Raw genomic sequence first — 8,996 nt, 5'->3', positions numbered from 1 at the left:
GCAGGGGGAGTCAAAGAGGTTGTGGTGCAGGATCAAGCAGGCAGCAACATACTCCAGATAGTAGAGAATGTTGGACTTGTGGTGAAAGAGGTCACATGTCACGTGACTGTCCAAAGGGAAAAGCAAGTAGAAAGAGAGAACAGGGCAACTATGCATCTACTAGCAGAGATGCAGATGACAGCAAAAACGAGCGCATGTTTGTTATGCAACATGTAATGAATACAATGGCTGCAGAGAATTCCACCCAAGATGATGTTTGGTATGTGGATTCAGGTGCCTCTAATCACATGACGTCTCGTGGAGAGTGGTTTAGAGATATGCGCAAACCAGATGTGTTAGGCTATGTGCAGACAGGAGATGATACAGCTCACCCGATTGCTCATGTAGGGGACATACCTCTAAATACGAAGAGTGGTAAATCAAAGTACTTAGCAGATGTACTTCATGTCCCAAACATTACAAAGAATCTTGTTTCTGTTGGACAAATGGTTGAGCAGGGTTTGCAGGTTCGCTTCAATCCAAATGGCTGTTATGTAGAAGATTTCCAGAATGGCTGTAAGCTGATCACAGAGGGAAAATGTGTGGGCAGAATGTTTACGCTGAATGTAGACATGCCTGAGGTAAAAGCTGCATCATTTGCACAGGGCACAGGTGTTGTGGCTGATGTTGACATTTGGCACAAACGCATTGGCCATGTCAATGAGCAGAGATTGCGTAGCATGCAATCAAAATAGATTGTAAAAGGTTTGCCCAAATTCAAGGTGGATGGTATGCATAAAGTGTGTGCAGCATGCCAGTTTGGAAAACAGTCAAAGGGCTCATTTCCACATGAGCGCAATGTATGTAAAAGTCCACTTGAGGTGGTGCACACAGATGTTTGGGGTCCAACCGATACTGCAAGTATACATGGTTGCAGGTATTATGTCTCTTTCATTGATGACCATACAAGGAAAGTATGGGTCTACTTCATGAGTAACAAAAGTGAAGTGTTTGGTCACTTTCAAGACTTCAAAGTCATGATTGAGAAGGAGACAGATATGCAAATCAAGACATTGAGGTCAGATGGAGGGGGAGAGTACTTCTCCAATGATTTTTCAGATTTTCTGCGAATCCATGGTATACACAGGCAGTTTACATGCAGATATACTCCACAGCAGAATGGGGTCGCAGAAAGGAAAAACAGGAACATTGCAGAGGTTGCACGTGCATTGATGAATGAGAAGAACATGCCTCATCATTTCTGGGCTGAAGCTGTAAATACAGCTGTGTACATTATGAACAGGACACCTACAGCTGCGGTGCATGATGTAACACCTGAGGAAAAGTTTACAGGTACAAAGCCTGATTTGGCACACTTGAAAGTTTTTGGCTGCATAGCTTACGTGCATGTACCAGATGAGTTGCATAGGAAATTGGATCCTAAAGCAGAGAAATGTATTCTTGTGGGATATTCCCTTGAACAAAAGGGGTACAGGTGCTACAATCCTACTACACGAGAATTACGAGTGAGCAGAGATGTAGTCTTTGATGAGATGAGTAGCTGGTACAGTAATGCACATGGCACTATTGGGGCTGATGTAAAAGATTATGTGGTTGTACAAAATGTGAGGCCACAGTCACAGGTTTTGAGTGGACCACAAGAGTCCTCTTCTCGTGGCTCTGTTGAGAAACCATGGAATGGTAGACTACGTACGCAGGTTACTCCACCAACAAGTACAGGGAATGTATCACGAAAAGGAAAGGAAAAGGTTGATGAACCTGCCTTTATGGTTGATGCATCATCAGATTTTTCACATGTAGACATGGATTTAGATGGTTCTGAACAAAGTCTTGATGAGGAATTTGGAATTCCAGCTGTCAGGACACCTGGTGTAAGGAAAGTACAAGAAGATGCTAGAGGGCAAAGGAGTGACCCAGGACCGCGCAGATCTAATAGAGTCAGAAATCCAGTTCAGAAATTGACTTATGATGGGTATCTAGCGCATCACCAAGCCTACATGGCTAAGGTGATACAGGATGTGGAGCCCACATGTTTTGAGGATGCAGTTGGAAATGTGCATTGGGATGATGCAATGAATGAAGAGATGGCTGCATTGGAAGCAAATGACACATGGGAGTTGGTGCCATTGCCAAGTGGCAAGAAAGCTATTGGTTGTAAATGGGTGTATAAAACCAAGCATAAGGCTGATGGTAACATTGAGCGTCACAAGGCAAGGCTGGTCGCAAAGGGTTATGCACAGACGTATGGCATAGACTATGAGGAGACCTTTGCTCCAGTGGCAAAGATGACGACAATGAGAGTTGTCATAGCAGTGGCTGCATCTAGAGGATGGATTATGCATCAAATGGATGTAAAGAATGCCTTCTTGAATGGTGAGTTGCAAGAGGAAGTGTATATGGATCAGCCACCTGGTTATGTCGATCCAGGTTACCCAGATTATGTATGCAGACTTCTCAAAGCTTTGTATGGTTTGAAGCAGGGCTCTAGAGCATGGTATGACAGGATTGCCAAGTATCTTGTCAGTATTGGTTTTAGGAGAGCTCATGCTGATCATTCACTCTATGTACGTGAGAGTGATGTGGGGATTGTGGTCATTACCATATATGTAGATGACCTTATTATTGTTGGTGACAATGCTATGGAGATTGACCATGTGAAGGGTCTTCTCAAACAGGAGTTTGAAATGAAAGATTTAGGCGAGTTGCGCTACTTTCTTGGCATTGAAGTGATCAGGACTCCAGAGGGTGTATGGCTATCACAGAGACAGTATGCTTTGGACATGTTGTCAAAGTATGGTATGGCTGATTGTAAGCCAATTTCTATTCCCTTGGATGTGAATGCAAAGCTGAGTGCAGAGAAGGGTGATGTTGTTGAGGATGTCAACATGTACAGGAATATTGTGGGTAGTCTAATCTACTTGACTATCACGAGGCCAGACTTGAGCTACACAGTAGGCTTGGAGAGTCAGTTCATGCAACTTCCGAGGAAGCCACATTTGGATGGAGTACGACGCACACTTAGGTATGTGCAAGGTACTCTTGACTACGCATTGTTCTATGCAGCAGATGCACCATTAGCATTGTATGGGTATACAGATGCAGATTGGGCAGGTAGCATTGTTGATAGGAGATCTACGAGTGGCTTCATGTTCGCTTTTGGGAGTGCTGCTGTTACTTGGAGCAGCAAAAAGCAGCCTACGGTTGCTTTATCGAGCACAGAGGCCGAGTACAGAGGTGGAGCAGTTGCGGCGTGCGAGGTAGCTTGGCTACGTACATTACTTGAGGACTTGGGAGTGCAGGTGGACCAGCAGATTTTCATCCATTGTGACAACCTCAACAGCATGCAGTTGGCTAGGAACCCAGTGTTCCATGCCAGGACCAAACACATAGAGGTCCATTACCACTACGTTCGAGAGCGAGTGTTGGCGGGCGACATCGACTTGGTCTACGTCAGCACAGAGGAGCAGATAGCGGATATCTTTACCAAGGCCCTCGGAGCTGAGAAGCTTCGACGTTTCCGGACTATGCTTGGACTCTGCGACATGCAGAGCTCGAGGGGGAGTGTTGAGATGTCGAGCTCTACACCTTGAGCTGGCATCCACTACGGGTCTTGGCCGCTTACGGCATTTACTCACTGGCGCGTTAGGTGACCGACACGGAGGATCTCTGCCAGTGATTCTACAGCTGAACTACACTTATAGTGCCAGCCTAGTACGCTTCTAGCGAGTTCACACTTAATGACCGCATGTACATATGTGCTACTTTTCATCTTTAGCACTTAGTCATTTTGTACTCTCTTTTCTGTAAAGAAGAAGAAGAAAGCTTTCCATCTCTGTGTGCTTTGTGCTTGTCTTGTGTAGCTCTCTTGCATCCTCATTCTTTACAAGTTGATATAGAAGCTCTATCTTGAACTTTTTTGGGTTAGATGATATAATTAAATACCATAGCATGACATTGGGGGTGTGGTCACTGGTGCCATATTTCAGACGTCCAAATTTATATTCTAAAAAATGTTATACTAAAAAATTCAGCCTTCACACACCCACTTTGTTTCATGAGTAGTTGGCAGTTTCAAACACCGTGCCCCCCCCCGACCCCCCGCCTCTCTCTCTCTCTCGCGCGCGTGCTCAAGGTCTACTGTGCTTAGAGATTCTATTGTGCAAGCTTGGCTGCTTCAAGGACGACTGCAGTAACCGCCCTCTTCTCTTCGAGGTATGTCTCTCCCATTGAACATGTACACTCTCTACTGCTTGAGCACCCGCGCCCCACCTGGGATCATTTAGCTACATTAAGCTGCATTCGGAGTGCATGAGTGCCACACCTTGCTCATTTGCAACAAGAGGCGAGCAAAACCTAATGTTGTTGCTGCTGCTGGCTGCATGAGAGGACATAGACTCCCGAGGTAATTCGCTAGTCCACAAGCTGCATGCAGCCTTGGGGCAAATCCCATAGCACATCACCTTGAATGCCCTCCTTACAAGAGCAGGCCCATGAAGTTCTTGTTTCTTTTTAGCAGGGATGATAAGCGAGGGCACACCACGTCTCATGAGTTCATTGGATGATGTGCAGGTATATCACTTGATACTGCATCTTGGCACCTTCCTCAAAGCATCCGATTCAAGCAAGAAGCAGTCTAGTTAGGAACATCGAACCACCTCTGCATACGAAGTTTTGTCATCTTGCCGAGGAATTTCATATGGAGCGTGGATTGCCATTGGAGGGAGTTGATCCGCGTAGCTTGACAGGAAACAATGACATCTCTGAGGAGGAGTGGGAAGCTGTCTTTATATGCCCAAGGAGGAGTGGGAAGCTGTATTTATATGCCCAAAGCCTGCCATTCCATCATTTCAGGTAGAGTGCCCATAGTAGTTTCATCTACTTTCATAACTATATTCTGTCCTTCAGATGATTCAGCACCTTGTAAATATCTAGAGTTATAGACAGAGGGGATACAAATATCTAGAGTGCGAACAATCATCCTATAGGCTATCTGCAAGTGGTCAGCTGTATTCTTCATATCAAGACCATTGGTCTAGATTAACAGAGACACTACTTCATTGAAGTATCTATCAGATAGACTACAAGGGAAATTAGGGAAGCATTCGATATATATAGGTCCGTTGGACAGGCTTCCTTGCAGGATGCTAATAGTTTGATCATTCAAATTCTTCATAAGAGGGCAGACACCCGGCTCGTTGGCCCACCTCGAAGCAAAAGACCTGTGCCGTCGCATTTCGTAGCTGGTTTAGGCATGTCGGTGCACCCAACATCAAACGGCCGGCCCCGTCACGGTGTCGTTGCAAAAATCGTGTCGTTGTCTCCGTGCTTCACACATGCGCCGGTCCCCATCAGCATTCCCGGCTCTTCGTTCCTCTCGTCGTCCCATTGTCAGAACCGCACATGGCCCGTCCGTCCCTTTGCGGTCACACCTATCGGCGTAAACCGTGTCAAGTCACGATGTCGTCCACAGCCCCGTCCCCACATCCGGATGATGCCGGTCAATCGCGACACACACACACACACACACACACACACACACACAAAGACATGTACATACATACGTATAAGTATGCATGGCTTGAGCTCAATAAATGTGGTGCAGTCATACCAGCGCTAATACACCGAATCCCATCAGAACTCTGCCGTTAAGCGCGCTTGGTCCAGAACAGTACTGGGATGGGTGACCTCCTGGGAAGTCCTGGTGCTACACCCTTCCTTTTGCCATGTTGCATTTGGCCCAAAAGAAACCCCCCCCCCCCCCTTATCGGGCCTACCAATACACCGGATCCCATGAGAACTCTACAGTTAAGGGTGCTTGGGCCAGAATAGTACTGGGATGGCTTACCTCCCGGGAAGTCCTGGTATTGCACCCATCCTTTTTCCATGTTGCGTTTGGTCCAAAAGAACCCCCCCCCCCCCCCCCCCCCCCCCTCGGCAACACCATCGGCCCCGTTGGTGCTATTGGCTCCATCAAGCATCCATCGGCCCACTTCGTCCCATCAATGCGTCCCGAGCACAACGTCGACCCCGTCGGCGCTACCGGCCACGTCACGGTGGAATCGCCGATGGCTCCTTCATCGCACTGGTCGGTCCGCACCGTCCCACCAACTCGTCTGTGCACATCGTCCGCCCCGTCGAGCATCCGTCCGCACGTGCCGTCTCGTCAACGCGTCCCGAGCACACCATTGGCCATGTCCACGCTACCGGCTCCGTCGAGCACCCGTGGGCACGTGCCATCTCGTCAACGCGTCTCGAGCACACCGTGGGCCCCGTCCGTGCTATCCACATCGTCCAGCACCCATCGGCACGTGCCATCCCAACGCTTCTCGAGCACACCGTCTATCTACCTTCTGGTATCACAGTTTCTTATGCAAATAATACCAGAGGTAGAATTCAAAAGGTAGTTTCTTGTAAGATTGCTATTGGAACAGTTAATACACTATATTTGCACGCCCATCCAAATACAGATCTTACTCTTGGCACAGATCTAGTCTCTCAGATAACACCTTTCTCAGTTTTACCTGATCTCTTTATACCATTTTCTGTTCGAGATGTTGCTCACCAGGTAAGCACTAAATCTAGATGTTGCTCACCAGGTAAACACTAAATCTAGAGGTGCTCTTCTTTTAGGGGGGATGATTCCAACTCTCCCAAATCCGGAGAAAGAAGAAAGATTTCAGCAATGGTTTCTATCGGAACGAAGTAAATACTCCAAGGAATGCATCAGATAGCTACTAAGCCCGTCACTGACTAGGTACCTGATCACATCATGAATGTTTGTGATGTCTTTCACTTCGACGCTAAATTCAATAGAGCGTTCTATTCTGAAGTATGGATTAAATTTCCTCACACACAATCATTTCATGTGGATGCATTATGGGACTCTGGGTCTGTGATGTCTTACATTAATCAAGCTTTGGTCCCGCCTCACTTGATCGAATATCTACCTTCTAGTATCACAGTTTCTTATGCAAATAATACCATAGGCATATTTCAAAAGGTAGTTTCTTGTAAGATTGCTATTGGAACAGTTAAGTTTCTGATTACACTATATCTGCACCCCCATCCAAATACAGATCTTACTCTTGGCGCAGATCTAGTCTCTCAGATAACACCTTTCTCAATTTTCCTTGATCTCTCTATACAATTTTATGTTCGAGATGTTGCTCACCAGGTGTTGCTGAGAGTCGTTTGCTTTACGTGATTCGCGGCCCCCGGAGGGAGCCACCTCAGTCCAAGATTTAGTTCACTTGATCGAATATCTACCTTCTAGTATCACAGTTTCTTATGCAAATAATACCATAGGCCTATTTCAAAAGGTAGTTTCTTGTAAGATTGCTATTGGAACAGTTAAGTTTCTGATTACACTATATCTGCACCCCCATCCAAATACAGATCTTACTCTTGGCGCAGATCTAGTCTCTCAGATAACACCTTTCTCAATTTTCCTTGATCTCTCTATACAATTTTATGTTCGAGATGTTGCTCACCAGGTGTTGCTGAGAGTCGTTTGCTTTACGTGATTCGCGGCCCCCGGAGGGAGCCACCTCAGTGTGTCGCCCCTCGGTCCCCCCTTTCCCCCCGCGGTGTGGGGAGGGGGAGGGGCAGAAAGGTTGATTGAGCAGCCCCGTGCCTCGCAGCACGGAGGAGGGGGGCTGCCCACGTGGCGGGGCGAAGGGAAAGCGTCCCTACCCGACGCCTCGGCACGCGGCCGACAGACGGGATTCCCAATTAAAATATGCGAAAAGCCAAAACTGAACTGACTCCTGCTAACAGTTCTCTCTGAATAGAATGATACTTGACTTCTGGATCTTTGAAACGTCCAGATGCCCATCGATAGATGACAGGGCCATTTTCTGTTTCTTCACAGAGGATGCCACCCCAAGCTTGTTGAGATCCACGAGTAGATTCAAAATGATGCGCACGAGTGGAGAAAGTCTAGGATTTGTATTGGTCAGAAATTGAAGAGCAAACAAAAAACCATGAGACTAGAAGCTTCTTAAATTTTAGGAAAGTATTGCATATAAACTTTTACTGATGTGAATGCGAGGAGCAACTAGGATAACTAAACTATACAATCAATCTCAAAACATTGATAAAGAACCAAACACATCAAGAAGGAGCATGGCATAGAAACAAGGAAAGAAATAACTCTAATAGTGGTATACACTTAGGAGGGTGGCGCCAAGGGAGTTCCAAATGTGGTGGAAGATTTGCCAAATCATCTACAAGAAGCTTTCATAGAGGCTATTGAGCAAAAACAAACATGGGGATCAGGTCTTTTTTAAGAGTTGTGCCTAAATAGTCCTCTCATGGATCCGGAAATATAATCTCTGTATGGGAATTAGGTCTTAGAGAAGTTAGGATATTTGAAAGCCAGTACTTTGAAACCCCGTACCTTATTTTTGGAACAATAGAAGGAGAAATCTCAAGTGTGAAAAAGGAAAAAGATGTGTACAGCAAAAGAGACTTGGGATGTTGGCAACTACACTCAATTATCTATACTAATAGATAATGGGGGAGGGGATTCTGGCTCCCCCTCCTGACATGTGTCGTAAGGTGAATCATCCGGCACGTGAGCTCTGCACACAGGCATCACAGTGAATGTGAAAGAGAGAGAGAGATAGAGAGAGAGAGAGAGCCATGCAGCTGTGGCGATTATGGGCAGTGATACAGAGAGAGAGAGAGAGAGAGAGAGCAAGGACATTGCATTATGACAGAGAGACATCTGCAGCGCCGACAGCACGATGGGACATCGCAGTTATGGCGCTTCTAACTTCTGGCCCAAAAAGAGAGAGACTAGGTGGCCGTCGAGCAGTAGCAGTCAGAAGACTGTCGACCTCTCTCTCTCTCTCTCACGTGCGCACACAAGCATCGCACACGATGTTGGTGCCGAGCTACAAGCACTCTCCCTCCCGGCTTGGCAACCTATTCAAGCAGGAGTTGATTATTAGGACCCCAACTTACTTAAAGGCTAGCCTGTGAAAATTCCCAAA

The 8,996-nt window shown here is 46.5% G+C and overlaps 1 pseudogene; it reads left to right on the top strand.

Annotated features, from left to right (window-relative positions):
- Window positions 1-5,594: 5,594 nt before the first annotated feature.
- On the top strand, window positions 5,595-5,713 carry LOC147450927 (5S ribosomal RNA; annotated as a pseudogene).
- The last annotated feature ends 3,283 nt before the right edge of the window (window positions 5,714-8,996 follow it).

The sequence above is a fragment of the Adiantum capillus-veneris genome, chromosome 9 (genome assembly GCF_014529385.1).
Source record: "Adiantum capillus-veneris isolate H3 chromosome 9, ASM1452938v2, whole genome shotgun sequence".
NCBI classification, from domain to species: Eukaryota; Viridiplantae; Streptophyta; class Polypodiopsida; order Polypodiales; family Pteridaceae; genus Adiantum; species Adiantum capillus-veneris.
The sequence above is the reverse complement of the archived record's forward strand: the minus strand, read 5'-3'. Positions and strand labels throughout refer to the sequence as shown.